This window comes from Anabrus simplex, chromosome 9 (genome assembly GCF_040414725.1).
Source record: "Anabrus simplex isolate iqAnaSimp1 chromosome 9, ASM4041472v1, whole genome shotgun sequence".
NCBI lineage: Eukaryota > Metazoa > Arthropoda > Insecta > Orthoptera > Tettigoniidae > Anabrus > Anabrus simplex.
Genome location: NC_090273.1, coordinates 75,662,766 through 75,683,540, shown reverse-complemented (window position 1 = coordinate 75,683,540; position 20,775 = coordinate 75,662,766).

The following is a 20,775-nucleotide window of genomic DNA, read 5'->3' as shown; positions in this document are numbered from 1 at the left end:
AGTTCTCCTTGATATGTGACCAAAGTATCGCAAATATGTTCTTCATGAGGCTGTCCTTGATCTTGAGCTCTTTAAGGACAGAAGTGTTCGTCCGATGCTCAGTCCAGGATACTCTTAGAACTCGGCGGTACACCCACATTTCCAGCGCTTCAATCGTCTTCCTGTCAGTTGTATGAATTGTCCAGGTTTCAGCTGTATATGTGGCGATGGGGAAAACTAGAGTATTTACCAGCCTGAGTTTGGTGGTGTTAGTGATGGCTCTGTCTTTCCAGATCTTCGCTGTCACGTTGCGTGCCACTGCAAGCCGTCTCGTGATCTCATCCGCGCAACCCCCATTGTTCGTTATTAGGCAATCGAGACAAACGAATCTGCTCACCACCACAAAGCCTCCTATTTGTCTCAGATGTGGCAAGTTGTTGTTTTTCCGGTCCACGATCATGACATTTGTCTTGCCAACGTGATCTCCCTAGAAACTGTGGTGAATGAGCCTTAAATACAAGATGTCTGGCGATGGTGAATGGGGAGAGGCTGAGACTAGGAAGGTAACAGTCGTGACTTTAATTTGCTTGCTGTGAAAATGGAAAACAGTGGGAAATTTTTTTTCAACGGTGAGGTTTGAATCTACCATCTCCCAATCCAAGCATACTTCCTGTACAGAATGTCCAACTCGGTCAATGATCACATATCTTTTAGCTGAATCTCACATGGCTTCTAAACGCATGAAATTAAATACCCTCATATCCAGAACTCCGTAAGTGCATTTTGATGGACGTTAAATATTTCCTTCAGTATTAAAGCATCTCCCTTCTTAATCAATAATTTATCTGTCCTCCACTGAGTCAAATTTTAAATAATCCTCAAAGTTATATTTCTTAACTGCTTCGTGAGGCTGGTTTTCTTTTGTAAAAAAAACTTCGGAAAGTCGGACCTTTTCCTTTTTCTCTTCTGAATAGAGTTAAGAGGAGATAGTTGTGTTATTTTCCCTTAAAACTATAACCACCCCCACTACAACTGATTGTGAAAGTGTTAGCTATCACAGTGCTGGAATATTGATGTAAAGAGAGATGCAACTATTGTAGAAGTAGGATGTAAATTATTCATTTCCATTCTTCCTGGGTTCTCGAGCAAGCGTTGTTTCCAGTGGAAAGGTTACAGTGAAAGCTCTTTCATAATAAATTGTCATTCTCGAGTGAATGTTATGAGCTCCCAGGCAGATGTGGAACTTCACGCAAAGCATGTTTTATTTTATTAAGTGCTTCTGTATAATTTATAGTAATTACCTTTCCTGGGATAAAACTATAATTACTACATGCCTTTGTATTCAATTCATAATGGAGCGTTGTGTAGACATTTGTTTTATAATTAGGCGGCCACTTTGCTTCTTGATACGCAGACTTTGCAGAACTATGATTTTTGCTCAGAGCCTTCGTACACTAGGATTCAGGTTATTAGCTCCCCGCCCAGTTGGCCTGGGTTGGATTCCAAGCTCTCTCATGGAGACTCCCTATGGGCAGGAAATGTTTTGCGAAAACTACTCTCTCTCCCTTCATATTTCAGGAGTCACCTAATCGCTGACAGTAAACTTTAGTACAGAGATCGTAAGTGGCAGCTTTTTGAAGAATTTAACCCCTAGGTGATAAAAGTAAGAGGGTGAAAAAAAGGAAAAGGGTAGTTTCGTAGCGACAAGTCGTGGAATGCTGTGGTAGTTACGGACCGTAAACAGAAGAGGGTGAAACTTATATAAAGAAGAAAATAATGAAGAGACGCTCAACAATGTTACTGTGGAGTTTTCATTGCGTATATCGTAAATTAATGTAAAAATATACGTTACGATTATTTCTTGTGCTTAATGTATGGAAATACAAGCTATATTACCAACCGTAAACGTAATGAAATGAAGGATGATAATAATAACTGCCGGGTTGAGTGGCTCAGATGGTTGAGGCGTTGGCCTTCTGATCCCAACGTGGGCGGTTCGATCCCGACTCAGTCCAGTGGTATTTGAAGGTGCTCAAATACGTCAGCCTCGTGTCGGTAGATATACTGGCATGTAAGAGAACTCCTGCGAGACTAAATTCTGACACCTCGGCCTCTTCTAAAACCGTTAAAAAGTACTTAGTGGGATGTAAAACCAATAACATTAGATTAATATTAATCAAGCGAGTTTGCTACGTGGGGCCGTACCTTAATAAAAGCCAACCGGGCGAGTTAGCCGTGCGGTTAGGAGCGCGCGGATGTGAGCTTGCATCCGGGGGATAGTGGGTTCGAATCCCAGTGTCGGCAGCCCTGAAGATGGTTTTCCGTGGTTTCCTATTTTCACACGAGGCAAATATTGGGGATGTACCTTAATTAAGGCCACGGCCGCTTCCTTCCAACTCCTAGGCCTTTCCTATCCCATCGTCGCCATAAGACCTGCCTGTGTCGTTGCGACGTAAAATCAATAGCAAAAAATAATCATAACACGGCCCCAGTTACCGAATCGTCGACATTTTGAAGTTGTGACATCCAGATGGCCTGCGTACTAATTTCGACATCCCGATTGAACTGCTGTGTAGCAGCGAAAGCAAATTGCTAATGAAGAGTTAGATATTGTGGCTGCGTGCGCGAGCACAGATCTATAACATGGTAACAATAGTGACATTTACATGAATACCAAGATTTTTTCCTGACCTTCAAAAAATGGATTACCTCGACCGGTATCCAACTCGCGAACTGGGGATCATGAGTCGGACCTACTGGTCCATCGAGGCAGCTTTCAAATAATTTATAGCCGAAGATTCAGTGTCTATTTTCTTCAACGTAAAAACTGAATTGTTTAAACTGTGATCTTTCATTTTCAAGTGATTTAACATAAAAAGAAAAGAGAAATCTATTTTTTCTCTTGTTCATTCAAAATAAGAAAATATGGCGCAATGATTAATATTTACAGTCAAAAAGGAAGTTTGTAAAATTATATTGATTATTCCAGGACGCCGCAACAACTCCATTGTATAAGAATGAAACTCTTATAGAACAGCGCGCAGTGTGGAGTTGATTCCAGTATCACGGATCTTTCTATAGTTCTGATTACTTGTCTAAACCCTAGGGAAATCGTCCATTTAACGAATGTCTTGGGGATGTTTCCTTCACTGACAACATAATAGGGAAGAATCTCGCCGAATGTTCCCAATAATACTCGGCTCTGTGCATTCATTCCTGTTCAAAACAGAAGTCCCTGTAAATTACGATGATAGATGAAATGAATACATGTGGTTTATGGTAATTTGTTCTTTATCGTTGAGAAGCTAGATATCAACACTGTTTTCCTTTATCGTAACTATTGTGTTTTTATTTCCAGAACCCGGTGTTTAATTTTGTTTCCCTTTAATACAACGTTAGCTGGTCATACCATAGCAGTGTTAGCTGTACAAGTAGCCTTGGGATGAGACAGGATATTTCCTCCGTATCACATTTATTCATAGAACAAACACTTCCTCCAAAAGGAGATTGACCATGGGGACAAAGTGTACCAAGTACATTTATGACGATACAGATGGTTTCTCAGTATTGATAATGAACCTTTCAAGAGTTTGAGCACCACATTCTTCGTCAACGACTCTGGTAGTTTTAATCTTGAGCGAAATTCTTCGAAGAACTTAGGAATTGTTCCTCTTGCACCGATCATGAGGCCTATCACCTCTATGTTATCCAGTCCGTATTCACATCGGTAGAAGGGGGTGATTGGTTCGTAAATGTTTTTCTTTATTGTTAGTTCCCTCCCAGTCCAAGAGTATGCGGCTGCAACAGGTTTCACTTGCATGTGCCGGGTCAGGAAGAATCAAGGCCAGTCGAAGATGCGAAAAAGGATCAGATGACATATGAGGCTATTGGTACCAAAAAGAGCAATACCTTCCTGCACTTTACAGTGGGAGTGCTTTTTTATCTAATGCATTTCGATTCACTCTATCTGGGTGATTTTTGTCTTAAATACACAACAGACAGGGTGTGAGCGAGTAATCAAAGAAAACCTACCATATAATTAATGGTTAATTAGGTATTTTAAATTGTATTTCGGAGATTGTCCCTTTTGATACTAACTTTCAGATTTTCATGGATATTGCTCTTTTTGATACCAACATGTAAGGAGATTGCCCTTTTTGCTAATAACTTACAGAGTTGTGATACCTATACTAGATTCTTTACACTACATTGAAAGGTCAAGAATGTTACTATAATGTACTGTACATTTATTTAAGAGTTACAAAAGTGATGAATAATATTACCTAGACTGAAAAACGGAAGACCACCAGCACGAAACACATCAGATTTTCAAACAATCTTATTACCAATAAATTCAATATAGGTTACAATAGCATTTAAACATTAACATTATCCTTCAGATAGTCAGTAAAAAGAAGGAAGAGAATTCTGTAAACTAAGGATAGCTGTTATATTTTTTGCTAGTTGCTTTACGTCGCACTGACACAGATAGCTCTTATGGCGACGATGGGACAGGGAAGGGCTAGGAGTGGGAAGGAAGCTGCCGTGGCCTTAATTAAGGTACAGCCCCAGCATTTGCCTGGTGTGAAAATGGAAAACCACGGAAAACCATCTTCAGGGCTGCCGATAGTGGGATTCGAACCTACTATCTCCCGGATGCAAGCTCACAGCCGCGCGCCTCTATGCGCACGGCCAACTCGCCCGGTCATATGGATATTGACTATACAAGAGTATATAAGTCCATTTCGCAATTGAATTTCTACCTGGTAAGAAAATATTTACTGACTGAATGTTATTGCCACTTTTTTGCAACAACTGATTTCCATTTCCTATGATCGTGAGTCTATTCCCTCACTTTTGTGTGTGACACAGGTGTCACGTTTTGCGGTAGTATGCCCATCACAGAACACACTGAAGAAAGCTACAGTTTATTTTGGTAATATAATATGTTCATGCACGTTCATATAGTTTCAAAACAACGAAAATACCTCCTGTACTACTCTAAAACCGAAAAATAGGCATGCATAAGCAAGACAGTATCAATTTATAACTCAGTTGAACCAATATGGCAGCACTCACATGGCGTGAGCAGAAAGAGCTGATTGGTAGTTATGGAGATTGTCCCTTTTGATACCAACCGATGGTGCAGATTGTTCTGTTTGAAAGTAACACTGTACTCTCGTACTCTGAAACGATGGTATTTTGTTCTTTTTGAAAAAGACAAACAACATAGTTTTATAGATGGCTATTAATACAATTTAACGGTATCAGTAACTCATTTCCAACGAAAAGTGGAGATTGCTCCTTTTGATACCAATAGCCTCATATACGAACCAAGTCTGCGATATTATACATTACTAATAATACTATTAAATGCTAGTAAAGCCGGTTATAAGGACTATAGGAACCTAGGATTTCTAATGAGAAACACTAACAGATTTATAAATATCAAAGCCATTATATAGGTATACAGTTCAATAATTAGACAGTAATAGAATATGCATTTATACTCTGGAATCATGTAATAAACATATAAAAGAAATGGAAAATGTTAAAGCTAAATTTCTAGGGTATTTGCATTTCTGTATCTCTAAAACTAGTGTCAAATATGTGGCATATAACGACTTAATAACAAATTTTGGGATAGATGAGCTGCATACTAGGAGAACATTAACGAGTGTTAAATACCTACATAGAATTCTCAAAGGTAAAGCAGATAACCGAGAGGTACTCCGCCAAATAAACATGTACGCACGGTTTGGAAGTAAAAGAAATAATTTAACTTTCTTTAGAGGAAGTTGGATGAAAACCAGTGTGGTTTCAGACCACAGAAGGGCTGTCAGGATCAGATTTTCAATATGCGCCAGGTAATTAAAAATGCTACGAGAGGAATAGACAGTTATGCTTATGTTTCGTAGATCTAGAGAAAGCATATTATGACAGGGTACCGAGGGAAAAGATGTTCGACGTACTGGGGAACTATGGGATTAAGGGTAGATTATTAAAATCAATCAAAGGCATCTATGTTGACATGTTGACAATTGAGCTGCAGTGAGAATTGATGGTAGAATTAGTTCTTGGTTCAGGGTACTTACAGGAGTTAGACAAGGCTGTAATCTTTCACCTTTGCTGTTCGTAGTTTATATGGATCATATACTGAAATGTATTAAGTGGCAGGGTGGGATTCAGTTAGATGGAAATGTAGTAAGCAGTCTGGCCTACGCTGACGACTTGATCTTAATGGCTGATTGTGCTGAAAGCCTGCAGTCTAAATCTCGAAACTTAAAAATAGCTGCAATGAGTATGGTATGAAAATTAGCCTTTCGAAGACTAAATTGACGTCAGTAGTTAAGAAATCCAAGAGAATTGAATGTCAGGTTGGTGATACAAAGCTGTGACAGATAATTTCAAGTATTTAGGATGTGTGTTCTCCCAGGGCCCTGTTTCATAAAACATCTTTCACTAATATTATTAGTAAGAAACCAATAATATTAACTAATAATATTAGTATTATGTTTCATAAAATTATTAGTTAATAATATTAGTTATTAGTTTATGAGTCAAAATTGTTAGTAGATGTTCCTAATAATATTAGTAAATTGTTTCATAGATAACATGACTAATAAAAGTTACTCATATTATTAGGATTATTTCCATGAGTGTATTTTGACTCATAATTCATATTATTAGTGAAACCCAAGTGAGCGGTATTATAATATTTTGGCATAAAATCATGAAGATCACTGAAATGGTAGACTCTGATTCAAATAGTGATAAGGAACGAGTGTAGGTATTCACCGTTCAATAAATGTTACGTCAAAAACAGCCTGAACTGACATGTAACAAACATATGAATACCGGTACAATGGGAGATTTAGGTTAGATTACATAACTTTGGAGTATTTGCTTGATAGGATTGGTAGGTAATAGAACGTTCCACTGCAAGGAATGAAGCATAACCTTAAAATAGCAGCTTCGCATTGCACTCCACCGGTTGGTAGTGATACACAGTATCGTGTTTCTCTAGTGCAGTTCTGCTCGGACACTCCAAGTATCTTTTAAAATCTTGGCTTATATCACCAGTAAACCAAGACGATGCTGGTGATGATTATTGTTTTAAGAGGAAGTAGGCTACAACTAGGCAACCATCATCTATAATAACACTAATCAGATAGAAAAATGGAAAGGATCCAACGTTTTGAAAAATGAAGGTATCGGCTAAAGACAGAGAAGGGCCACGAAGGGCGTGAAAATGAGCAACTCTCTCGGCCTCGCAACCTAATACCGTCAGGGTCGGCAAAGAACAAGAGTTGAACAAGGGAGGTCAGAAGGGTAGATGAAAATGAGCCTGACAGAAGTGAGTTGAAGCAATGGCAGGACTCATCTCAGTGCCCCATGTTTGCCACGCTCCCAAGTTGAGAGCCCTGGGACCCCTTTTAGTCGCCTCTTACGACAGGCAGGGGATACCGTGGCTGTTATTCTACCGTCCCCACCAACAGGGGTAGTAAACAAAGATTTTGCGAGTCCATCTCAGAGATTTTTAAGAGCACTTGAAATAAAAAAGTAAAAGGAACAAGGAGAGTTATAGTGTGCAAAAGGCTGCGAATAGTTGACGCTTTAACTCAATCACTTTCCGCAAACAATTTTTTTTTCTCTCACATTATTTTCACTTCTTTTATCCATGTTCATATGTATTGCAGTCACAACAACGAAAATATCAAGTGAGCCTTTTGAACATGTGGATTAATAGGCGTTGGTAGTCAAGCATTAGCCTACTGCTAGGAACAAACCCAAACCAAGAACATATGCGACAGACCGATTCTAACCTCCATTTGTATCAGCTGACTAATGAACTAATATTATTAGTGAAGATATTTTATTAGTCATGTGTAAATCTTTATGAAACAGAATTTGGTTAACTAATAATTATTTTTATCAGTTCTAATATTATTAGCTAATATTGTTGTGTTGTTTGAGTCATCAGTCCATAGACTGGTTTGTTGCAGCTCTCCATGTCACCCTATCCTGTGCTAACCTTTTCATTTCTACGTAACTATTGCATCCTACATCTGCTCTAATCTGTTTGTCATATTCATACCTTGGTCTACCCCTATCGTTCTTGCCACCTACACTTCCTTCAAAAACCAACTGAACAAGTCCTGGGTGTCTTAAGATGTGTCCTATCATTCTATCTCTTCTTCTCGTCAAATTTAGCCAAATCGATCTCCTCTCACCAATTCGATTCAGTATCTCTTCATTCGTGATTCGATCTATCCATCTCACCTTCAGCATTCTTCTGTAACACCACATTTCAAAAGCTTCTATTCTCTTTCTTTCTGAGCTAGTTATCGTCCATGTTTCACTTCCACACAATGCCACGCTCCACACATAAGTCTTCAAAAACATCTTTCTAATTCCGATATCAATGTTTGAAGTGAGCAAATTTCTTTTCTTAAGAAAGCTCTTCCTTGCTTGTGCTAGTCTGCATTTTATGTCCTTACTTCTGCCATCGTTGGTTATTTTACTACCCAAGTAACAATATTCATCTACTTCCTTTAAGACTTCGTTTCCTAATCTAATATTTCCTACATCACCTGCCTTCGTTCGACTGCACTCCATTACTTTTGTTTTGGACTTATTTATTTTCATCTTGTACTCCTTACCTAAGACTTCATCCATACCATTCAGCAACTTCTCGAGATCTTCTGCAGTCTCAGATAAAATAACAATATCATCGGCAAATCTCAAGGTTTTGATTTCCTCTCCTTGGACTGTGATTCCCTTTCCAAATTTCTCTTTGATTTCCTTTACTGCCTGTTCTATGTAAACATTGAAAAGCAGAGGGGACAAACTGCAGCCTTGCCTCACTCCTTTCTGGATTGCTGCTCCTTTTTCAAAGCCCTCGATTCTTATCACTGCAGACTGATTTTTATACAGGTTGTAGATAATTCTTCGTTCTCGGTATCTGATCCCTATCATCTTCAGAATCATAAATAGCCTGGTCCAATCAACATTATCGAATGCCTTTACTAGATCTACGAATGCCATGTACGTGGGCTTGTCCTTCTTGATTCGATCCTCTAAGATCAGACGTAAAGTCAGGATTTCTTCACGTGTTCCTACATTTCTTCTGAAGCCAAATTGATCTTCCCCCAACTCAGCTTCAACTTGTTTTTCCATTCTTCTGTAAATAATACGTGTTAAAATTTTGCAGGCATGAGATACTAAACTAATAGTGCGGTAGTTTTCACACCTGTCAGCACCGGCTTTCTTGGGAATAGGTATAACAACATTCTGCCGAAAATCGGATGGGACTTCTCCTGTCTCATACATCTTGCACACTAAATGAAATAACATTACCATGCTGGTTTCTCCTAAGGCAGTCAGTAATTCAGCGGGAATATCATCAATTCCAGGTGCCTTGTTCCTATTTAGGTCACTCACAGCTCTGTCAAACACTGACCTCAAAATTGGGTCTCCCATTTCATCAGCATCAACAGCCTCTTCATGTTCCAAAACGAAATTATCTACATCGTTACCTTGATACAACTGTTGGATATGCTCCTGCCATCTTTCTGCTTTGTCTTCTTTCCCTACAAGTGGCTTTCCATCTGAGCTCTTAATATTCATGCACCCAGATTTCCTTTCTCCAAAGGTTTCCTTGATTTTCCTGTATGCAGCATCTACCTTTCCCAGGACCATACAGCCTTCGACATCCTTGCACTTCTCCTTCAGCCATTCTTCCTTAGCTACCTTGCACTTTCTATCCACTTCATTCTTTAATCGCCTGTATTCTTTTCTGCCCTCTTCATTTCTAGCATTCTTGTATTTTCGTCGTTCATCAATCAGGTCTAGTATCTCCTGAGTTATCCACTGATTCTTAGTTGATCTTTTCTTCCTTCCTAACATTTCTTCAGCAGCCCTACTGACTTCATTTTTCATGACTCTCCACTCTTCCTCTACTGTGTTTCCTTCGGCCTCTTCATTTAGTCCTTGTGCAACATGTTCCTTGAAACAATCCATCACACTCTTTTCTTTCAACTTGTCTAGATCCCATCTTTTTGCATTCTTTCCTTTCTTCAATTTCTTCAATTTCAGATGGCATTTCATGACCAACAAGTTGTGGTCAGAGTCCACGTCTGCTCCTGGCTCCTGGGAAAGTTTTGCAATCCAACACCTGGTTTCTGAATCTCTGCCTAATCATAATGAAGTCTATTTGATACCTTCCAGTGTCTCCAGGTCTCGTCCACGTATACAGCCGTCGTTTGTGGTGTTTGAACCAAGTATTGGCGAGGACTAAATTATGGTCAGTGCAGAATTCAACCAGCCGACTTCCTCTTTCGTTCCTTTGTCCCAATCCAAATTCTCCTACTGTGCTACCTTCTCTTCCTTGGCCTACCACTGCGTTCCAGTCTCCCATCACAATTAGATTCTCGTCACCTTTGACATATTCTATTAAATCTTCTATCTCCTCATATATTCTTTCAATTTCTTCATCATCCGCTGAACTAGTAGGCATATAGACCTGCACTATTGTGGTGGGCATTGGTTTGGTGTCTATCTTGGCGACAATAATTCTTTCACTATGCTGGTCGTAGTAGCTTATCCGCTGCCCTATTTTCTTATTCATTATTAAACCAACTCCTGCATTACCCCTGTTTGATTTCGTGTTGATAATTCGGTAGTCGCCTGACCAAAAATCCTGTTCTTCTTGCCAACGTACTTCACTTATTCCAACTACATCTAACTTTAGCCTATCCATCTCCCTTTTCAGATTCTCTAACCTACCACAACGATTCAAACTTCTAACATTCCACGCTCCGACTCGCAGAATGTCAGTATCCATCTTCCTGATGATCGCCCCCTCTCGTGTAGTCCCCACCCGGAGATCCGAATGGGGGACTAGTTTACCTCCGGAATATTTTACCCGGGAGGAAGCTATCATCAGTACATCATTCATACAGAGAGAGCTGCATGTCCTCGGGAGGTTGTTACGGCTGTAGTTTCCCGTTGCTTTCAGCCGTGTAGCAGTATCAACACAGCTAAGCCATGTTGAGTATTATTACAAGGCCGTATCAGTCAATCATCTAGACTGCCGCCCTTGCAACTACCGAAAGGCTGCTACCCCCCTTTCGATGAACCATTCGTTAGTCTGGTCTCTCAACAGATACCCATCCGATATGGTTGCACCTGCAGCTCGGCTATCTGCATCATTGGGACACGCAAGCTTCCCCACCGCGGCAAGGTCACATGGTTCGCAGAGGAGGTAGCTAATATTATTAGTTAGTTTTATGAAACAGGACCCAGGATGGTAATATAGTGAGATTGAATCAAGGTGCAGTAAAGCTAATGCAGTGAGCTCCCAGTTGCAATCAACATTGCTCTGTAAGAAGGAAGTCAGCTCACGGACTAAACTATCTTTACATCGGTCTGTTTTCAGACCAACTTTGATTTACGGGAGCGAAAGGTGGGTGGACTCTAATATATTATTCATAAGTTAGAAGTAACAGACATGCAAGTAGCGAGAATGATTGCTGGTACAAACAGGTGGGAACATTGGCAGGGCGGTACTTTGAATGAGGAGGTAAAGGCTAAGTTAGGAATGAACTCGATGGATGAAGCTGTACGCATAAACCGGGTTCGGTGGTGGGGGGTATTTGAGGCGAATGGAGAAGGATAGGTTTCCTAGGAGAATAATGGACTCTGTTATGGAGGGGAAGAGGGAGACCAAGACGACGAAGGTTAGACTCGGTTTCTAACGATTTGAAGATAGGAGGTATAGAACTAAATGAAAATAAAATGGCGTATGGCTTTTAGTGCCGGGAGTGTCCGAGGACATGTTCGGCTCGCCAGGTGCAGGTCTTTTGATGTGACTCCCGTAGGCGACCTGCGCGTCGTGATGAGGATGAAATGACGATGAAGACGACACATACACCCAGCCCCAGTGGCAGCGAAATTAACCAATGATGGTTAAAACTCCCGACCCTACCGGGAATCGAACCCGGGACCCCTGTGACCGAAGGCCAGCACGCTGACCATTTAGCCATGGAGCCGGACATAGAACTAAATCAGGCCACAGCACTAGTTGCAAATAAAGGATTGTGGCGGCGTTTAGTAAATTCACAGAGGTTTGCAGACTGAACGTTGAAAGGCATAACGGTCTATAGTGATGATGTATGATTATTTATTAAAAGATCAAACACAAATCACCGTATGGATTCACCATTAAACAGAATATGCCAGTCAGTTAATAAAATGCCAAACGTGGACATATTTCACGAGAAGAGTGTCTTCTTAAGATCAATCAGAAGGGAACTCGCACAGAGAGAAGACATAAATGAAATAGTGTTCCATGCTTGTGTATCATTAATAGTTTAGTCCTCGGATTAATTTAGATTAACAATGTATATTTTAGGAGAAATTAAAATATCAAGTTGAAACGCACACATAGTTCATAAGTATAGTATTAGGATTCTTATTTTAATTTTTATTGTATATTATCTATAGAAATGTTCTGTAAGTGGACAGAAAAGCCTTCTGAACAATAAATCAAATAAATAAATACACTGACTGACAGAACAAATGCAACACCAAGAAGGAGTGGTTCGAAAGGGATGAAAGTTGGGGAAAAAACAGAGACGGCACGGACGAATAATTGATGTTTATTTCAAACCGATATGCAGGTTACACAATGCGCACGGCATCGACTCAGTATGATGTAGGACCACCGCGAGCGGCGATGCACGCCGAAACACGTCGAGGTACAGAGTCAATAAGAGTGCGGATGGTGTCCTGAGGGATGGTTCTCCATTCTCTGTCAACCATTTGCCACAGTTGGTCGTCCGTACGAGGCTGGGGCAGAGTTTGCAAACGGCGTCCAATGAGATCCCACACGTGTTCGATTGGTGAGAGATTCGGAGAGTACGCTGGCCACGGAAGCATCTGTACACCTCGTAGAGCCTGTTGGGAGATGCGAGCAGTGTGTGGGCGGGCATTATCCTGCTGAAACAGAGCATTGGGCAGCCCCTGAAGGTACGGGAGTGCCACCGGCCGCAGCACATGCTGCACGTAGCGGTGGGCATTTAACGTGCCTTGAATACGCACTAGAGGTGACGTGGAATCATACGCAATAGCGCCCCAAACCATGATGCCGCGTTGTCTAGCGGTAGGGCGCTCCACAGTTACTGCCGGATTTGACCTTTCTCCACGCCGACGCCACACTCGTCTGCGGTGACATCACTGACAGAACAGAAGCGTGACTCATCGGAGAACACGACATTCCGCCATTCCCTCATCCAAGTCGCTCTAGCCCGGCACCATGCCAGGCGTGCACGTCTATGCTGTGGAGTCAATGGTAGTCTTCTGAGCGGACGCCGGGAGTGCAGGCCTCCTTCAACCAATCGACGGGAAGACGGGAAATTGTTCTGGTCGATATTGGAACAGCCAGGGTGTCTTGCACATGCTGAAGAATGGCGGTTGACGTGGCGTGCGGGGCTGCCACCGCTTGGCGGCGGATGCGCCGATCCTCGCGTGCTGACGTCACTCGGGCTGCGCCTGGACCCCTCGCACGTGCCACATGTCCCTGCGCCAACCATCTTCGCCACAGGCGCTGCACCGTGGACACATCCCTATGGGTATCGGCTGCGATTTGACGAAGCGACCAACTTGCCCTTCTCAGCCCGATCACCATACCCCTCGTAAAGTCGTCTGTCTGCTGGAAATGCCTCCGTTGACGGCGGCCTGGCATTCTTAGCTATACACGTGTCCTGTGGCACACGACAACACGTTCTACAATGACTGTCGGCTGAGAAATCACGGTACGAAGTGGGCATTCGCCAACGCCGTGTCCCATTTATCGTTCGCTACGTGCGGAGCACAGCGGCGCATTTCACATCATGAGCATTAGTGTTGGCTACTGAATGTATGATTCGAAGCAGTGTATCGATTCATTCAAGTGTCCGAGTGAATCGATTCACAGGAACGGCGAGCTCACGGCACATGATTCAGCTTAAGGTCGATTCACACATCTCCGGGACGTGACGGCGCTTTCCGTGCCGTGACGGCATCTTCCGTGAAAATAAAATATCGTCGCCATGTAAACGAAGGGATGAGTTCATACACTTCCGTTGACGTCATTCGCCGTGACCTTCAGTGCTTCTCCGTGATCCGTGCCGGCAATACGTATTCGCTCGCCAACGATATTTTCTTGCTTTCACGGACGTGATTTCTCTCATCGCGCCTTCCTGCTTCTCTGCTTTCGTAGAGTACTGAGGTTATCTGTGTATGTTTGAACTTTATCTCCCAAAATGAAGGACGAACTGCTGATTGAATTAGTGAAGGCACACTCTTTTCTATATAATTTAGCTGATTCGAAATATATGGATAGTGGTTTGAAGAAGCGTGTATGGGAGGAAATTGGCGAGAAAATGGAAGCTGAAGGTAGGTAACCATTTTTTTCTGCTTTTAAGATTAAGAAAATCAGTCTGTCTGTACATAGGCACCGACTTGACCGCGACAAGGCACTTTCTGCCCCCAACCTACAAAGTCAGGGGCATTAAAAATTAATCAACAATTTCATTTATTTAATTTTTCAAGTAATTAAAAGCAAATGTAGTGTACTAATACCATTAATACCTTCTTCTCTAGTAGTTGTAGTAAATAATTTACTAATACCTCACTTTATTGCACAACCCCTCCCCCACCTTCTAAATGTTTAACAAGTCTACGCCTATGTACCTGCGACAATGTGAATATTAATCCAAATTTAATATAGTTATAAACATAACATTATAAACAATTGTTATAACAATTATACGAGTATAATCATATACAGTAGGCCTATATAAAATAATATAATAATCATAATATACTAATTATGTTACTAAAAATTGACATTCTCAGAACTTAATATACTAGCATATCGGAAAGGTCTTCAGCCACTCACTAAGTGACGTTATCGACATCTTTCATACGTGTTCTTGCCACGGTACTGAACCAGCTTCTGAGCAGAAATATTCTTTTAACTTATCCCTTATGCAGAAAGCCTCTCTGGTCAAATTCCCATCACGAGGGGGTAAGTTTTGGAGCTGTGGATTGACAAACTCTTGGTTTGTGGAATCACTTGTTTCTTCCTCTCTTTCTCCTCTTCATCCAAGATTATAGCTATCATTAACAGTTCATCATCACTAAGAAAACTCATCATGGAACACTTGATTGCCGACTTATAACTGCACGGAACTGAAGTGTGAGAACAGACGTGAAATATTCATGTCGGAAAGGACGGATACGGAAACGGAGAGCGCCGTCACGTCCCGGAGATGTGTGAATCGACCTTCACTCCCAGCGGACAGTGCTGAGTGGCGCACTCACTGGACGTTGACGGGGAGCCGAGCTTCCCCTTCAGCGAGACAGTGAATCAGTGAATCATGGCACATCGAAAGAATCGTGAACGAGCGCGGCTCAGTGAGACACATGATACACACGGCTCATCGGCTCACTGGACACGCGGAGAGCCGAGCTTCCGCTGCAGTGAGCCATGGCACATCGAAAGAATCGTGAACGAGCGCGGCTCAGTGAGACACAAGATACACACAGCTCCTTATCGGCTCACTGCAGCGAGACATACAGTGAGCCATGCTACACTGAAAGAATCGTATGCTATAATGGACTCTCGAGCTCAGCTCATTTGAAAATAATACCCATTTGCATTCACTGTCCTCTTCTTACAGGGAGGTTTAAATAATAGATGGATTTATTTGCAGTGTTAAAAAGGTAGTCACAACATAATTCTGAAGTAGCTAGTAAGTAGGTAGGCTATTAGGTTATACTATTTATTAGTTTAATGAATCTTAGTATTATAACTTAGTTGACATTTGACAATTAAACTCGACTCTAGCCTGCCCTATGACTATGAGTCATGCTCATGACCACTCAAAAGTACCTGTTTTATATTGGGAAGAACGGCTCAGTATTCTCTCAGTTCATATGTCACATTGTTGCACAAGACTTCAATCATATGTGGACAGACGCAATAACAGTATGTTGAATCAGAAAACCAGCGGGCTACTGTACATCTCGGGTAGCCTATACAAAATATGACTATTAAAAAAATCCTCAGCTGATAGAAAAATACTTTTTAAAAAAAAATGACTGAGCGAGTTGTCGTGCGGTTAATATCGCGTGGCTATGCGCTTGCATTCGGGGGATGGTGGGTTCGAATCCCACCGTCGGCAGCCGTTAAGATGGTTTTTCCGTAGTTTCCCCATTTTCACACCAGGAAATGCTGGGACTGTACCTTAATTCAGGTCATGGCTGCTACCTTCCTAATCCTAACCTTTCCCACCCTGTGTCACCGGAAACCTTCGATGTATTAGAGTAACTAGCATTTTTTCTAAGAAAGGAGTTCATAGTATGAAGACCAGATGGCAGCTGCGAGCACTGAATGCTGTTGCTGCTGTCTTACCAGCACATACTACACAGACGCAGTAGGAGCGGTGACCAATGAGCCGTGAATCGGATCACTGTATCGATTCAGTAACGTGAACGGAATCAAATGAATCGATTCAGTAAAATGAATCGAATGTCCCATCACTAATGAGCATACCTCAGTGACGTCAGTCTACCCTGCAATTGGCATAAAGTTCTGACCACTCCTTCTTGGTGTTGCATTTGCTCTGTCAGTCAGTGTAAATAATGTTTATAAAGAACCAAGAAATGTGTGATGACAGAATTGGAAATAAGAAACACTTTACCACAGTTCTAAATATTACGGATATTTACGCACTGTAGATTTAACACTCCACACATTCCTTGGTTTAGGAAAGGCTTACGATACTGTACCCAGAGCAAAGGTATGGAAAGTAATGCAACAGAAAGGATTTAGAAAACAAATGATTTAATATGCGCAAGCAGTGTTGCAGCTGTGTGCAGTCACATGTGGGGAGAACTGAGTGATTTTGAAATGAAACTGGACTACGACAAGGAAGTTTACTGTCACCACTGTTATTCAAAATGATTATGGACGAAATTGTGATATAGACAACAGTAAAATATGGGGGAAGGTAGCAATATTGTGGTGTGGAGAGCAAACGGAGAGGGCAACTCGACATACATGTTGAATGAGATTATTGAAGATTATGGAATGAAGATTAGCATGGAAAATAGTAAGACAATGGTAGGAGAGAAAGGGAAGGGAAAGAAATTATAAAAATAAAGGAACGAAAACTTGCAATTGTGGAGAGCTTCACGTACTTCGGAAGCAAACTGATGTAGGATGCAGGACTGGATACGGTGATCCGTAATAGGATTCAACAAGGGAATGCATTCTGTCAGTGTGTTAGAAACCTGATGTGGAGGGTGGAAGTACCAATAAACTGCCCAATACTGACATAGACCTGGACGATGACAAAAAGTGAGGGGAGTAAAATTCAGGCCAGTGAAATGAAATTTTTAAGAAGTACGCTATAGTAGGAAATCAGGACGTCAGGAAGAAAATCGTAGTGGAAAAGCTTGGAGAGGAATACACTTAGATGATATGTTAACAGGATGGAAGAGGGAAGGATGGTGAAGCGGTTGATGGAGACCCTAATAGGAAGAGGGCAAGAGGGAGACCCAGACTAAAAACTGTCATAGTATAATTAGAAGAAACCTGGATTGGAACGCAGTTGAGCAACCATGGTGGTTGAATAGAGGAAAATGGAAGGGTAGGAAGGGTGCCATAAACATCCTAATCCAGCGGGAGCTGAACGAGGGAAATGGATGATGGTGATAATTAACACTTTTGGCTATATTTTTTGCAGTTAACCGATGTGAGTAATTTTGATACTGAACAAGTCGCAAGATTTGGAGAATGAAGTCTGTATCTTTGAGCAGTTCTCAATTTTTTTAGTACATATCTCATTCCTAATATTTCTCAATATTTTATAGCTTGCCATACACAACCAAGCGTGTTAACGCGCTATGACTACGGAGCCAAGATCTGGATTCGGGAGATGGGTGGGTCAGACAGATGTCGGGAAAGTGCCTATTCATAGACCACAGTCGATTCCTTCCACCTCCGTACCTAATGCCATTCACCGGCTTTAATTTCATCCCCATTAGCTCCTAAGCTGAGGTTGGCGTCAGGAAGGGTATCCGGTCATAAATGCCTGCCATATAATTGCATCTCACCTCATCCCCGTCCCCTTATCAGGAGACGGAACTAAGGGGTAGATATACAGTAGATCTACGTACAGAGCTTCAGCTTGCTATACTCAGAACTAATATATTTTTCTACTGTTCATGTTGTTAGCGATACTTTACTTTCGATAATATCTTTTTTGATTTGCTTTGCGTCGCACCGACACGGATAGGTTTTATGCCTCCCCCATGTGGGTTGGGGACGCAGACGAAGAATACACCCACGGTTTCTCCCTCCTGTCGTAAGAGGCGACTAAAAGGCGCGACCAAGGGATGATTGAATTTGAACCATAAAACTACTTGTGATTAGTACCATCACACGGGGAAAGCCATGGGTCACCTTTACTTGCGACTATGTTAGGTACACAATATGTTTGTGATTACTAGCAGCAGACAGTGGTTCACTGTCGGTTTCCAGTACCTGTGATTAGTACTACTATATGCGGAACATCACGGGCTTACGTTGCCTGTGATTAGTACCACTATAAGAGCGACACTGTTGGTCTGCGTTGCCTGTGATTTGAACCCACTACGTGAGGGCACCATGAGTTTGCGTTACCTACGAATAGCGCCATTATGTGAGAAACACCATAGGTCTGCTTTATCTGTACGACGTACAAAACTTATGAGTAGTATCATAATGCTTGGAACACCGCAAGTTTATGATACCTTTGATTAGTACCGCAACTTGAGAAATACCATAGTTCTACTTTACTAGTACCATTATGAGGGACCGTTGACCAGGATATTGAACCCCTTTAGAAAACAAGCATAATCGATTCAGGATTGTGCTTTGGAAGCAGTCCCTTGGTCAATAATATAGTTTCTGAGAAGCTGAGGCATTGCGTGTCAGATCCACTGATAGTTTTAAATTCATATTAATCTATTCATTCTTCATCATAACTTTTTGAATTCTGGTCAGTGATGATTTTTTGTATTTTTTAAATTGTCATATTTTTCGTCTCATTTCGTACCATTAGGGGCCGATGACCTAGATGTTAGGTCCCTTTAAACAACAAGTATCATTATCATCAGGTTTTATGGCGACGATGGGAGAGAAAAAGACTAGGAGTGGGAAGAAAGCGACTATGGCCTTAAATTAAGATACAACCGCAGCATTTACATGGGGTGAAAATGGGGAAACCACGGGAAACCATCTTCAGGGCTACCGACAGTGGGGTTCGAACCCACTATCTCCAGAATGCAAACTGATAGCTACAGTACGTGACCCTAACCGCGCGACCACTTGCTCGGTGCTAATACTATCAGCATGCTCAAAGTCCATGCGCCACGCGAACATACGGGAAAATTTGACAGTTTTACACCATTAACTGACACTACTGGCGTGCCACAGGGAACATCAGCTGCTTTGTCCGTCATTTTCCTTTTCGAGTTACTTGTCAAGTAGTAGGTAGTCTTGGCCTTTTCCAGGCCAGTCCTGTCAGGCAAAGCCTGTGAGCAATACTGCCAATGTATGGCTGGCTAATCATTAATTCTAGTGCTGTATATTATATAGACCTGTAAAATGTAATTGGCCTTTTGGGCTTTTGTTTTTAACACAGAAAGGGCTCATAGTAACTACTAACATAGTCACTGGTGTCCCACTACATTGACTGTGGTTCAAATCCTGCCCATGTTACATGTAGTATTAAAATGGGTTTTTAGGAAGGAAAAAGAACTGAAAAATTTGGAGGTGGTTAGGTCATACTACTTATGTTTTTAGGGTAAAATACTTTTGTTTCTAATCTTTCTTCCTTGTAGCTGTTAGACAACAATTAAATAAGTATAGTGAGTTTGATTGCTCTAGCTCTTAACGTTCCCAGGAAAAGTATACCTAAAGGTTGAAAGATGCTAGCTACTTTAGGGAAGGTAATGTCATCTGACTAATGAGGGGGTGTGGCAGTGGTGCCACCATATTTAAACAACCATTAAAATACACTTCTGTTGTAGAGACATATTACATACATTTGTGTTTAGGAAAACCTCTTTCCTCTATTTAAAGAAGTGAAAGACGTGTGTGAATTTTTGATGACTCTTCAGGTCCAGCTGTCCTTAACGCAAAATTAAATCACAAGCCGAAAAAAAAGTGACACCTCCACCCGGTTAATCCTCAGCGTTATATGGTGACATCGTTATCGTCCTACGGGACACGCCGGTGTAGAACAATGCCCATTACTTGGATAACTAATTCTTACTCGTAGAAGAGGTAGTACTTACTGAGTAATGAGCCATGCTGACATCCTGGCTGTGAAGTGCCCCCGTTTACGTAGAAATCTACATGACCGTTGGGACCCCACTGGCCTAATATACCAGCTCCTGTATGAATTACATCCACGAAATGTGCGTCTGAAGGATCCAAGTCCCGCGATCTATTGCTGCCCATGTAGAAAATGATGGTAGGATCCAGCCCTGAAACAGAAACACATTAATAACTGTTTTAAATGAAATACCAGAGTACCTTTAAAATAATACTCAAGCAATTGAATCAGTAAATATTTTGCTATACACTCGAACCTTTTTTTTTTTTTAGACGAAGGAGAGGAGAACGTCCTAATTTGCTCGTTTAAATGAGTGATCTTCAAGAGGGCCAAATCAACATAATACATTAGGTAATTAAGG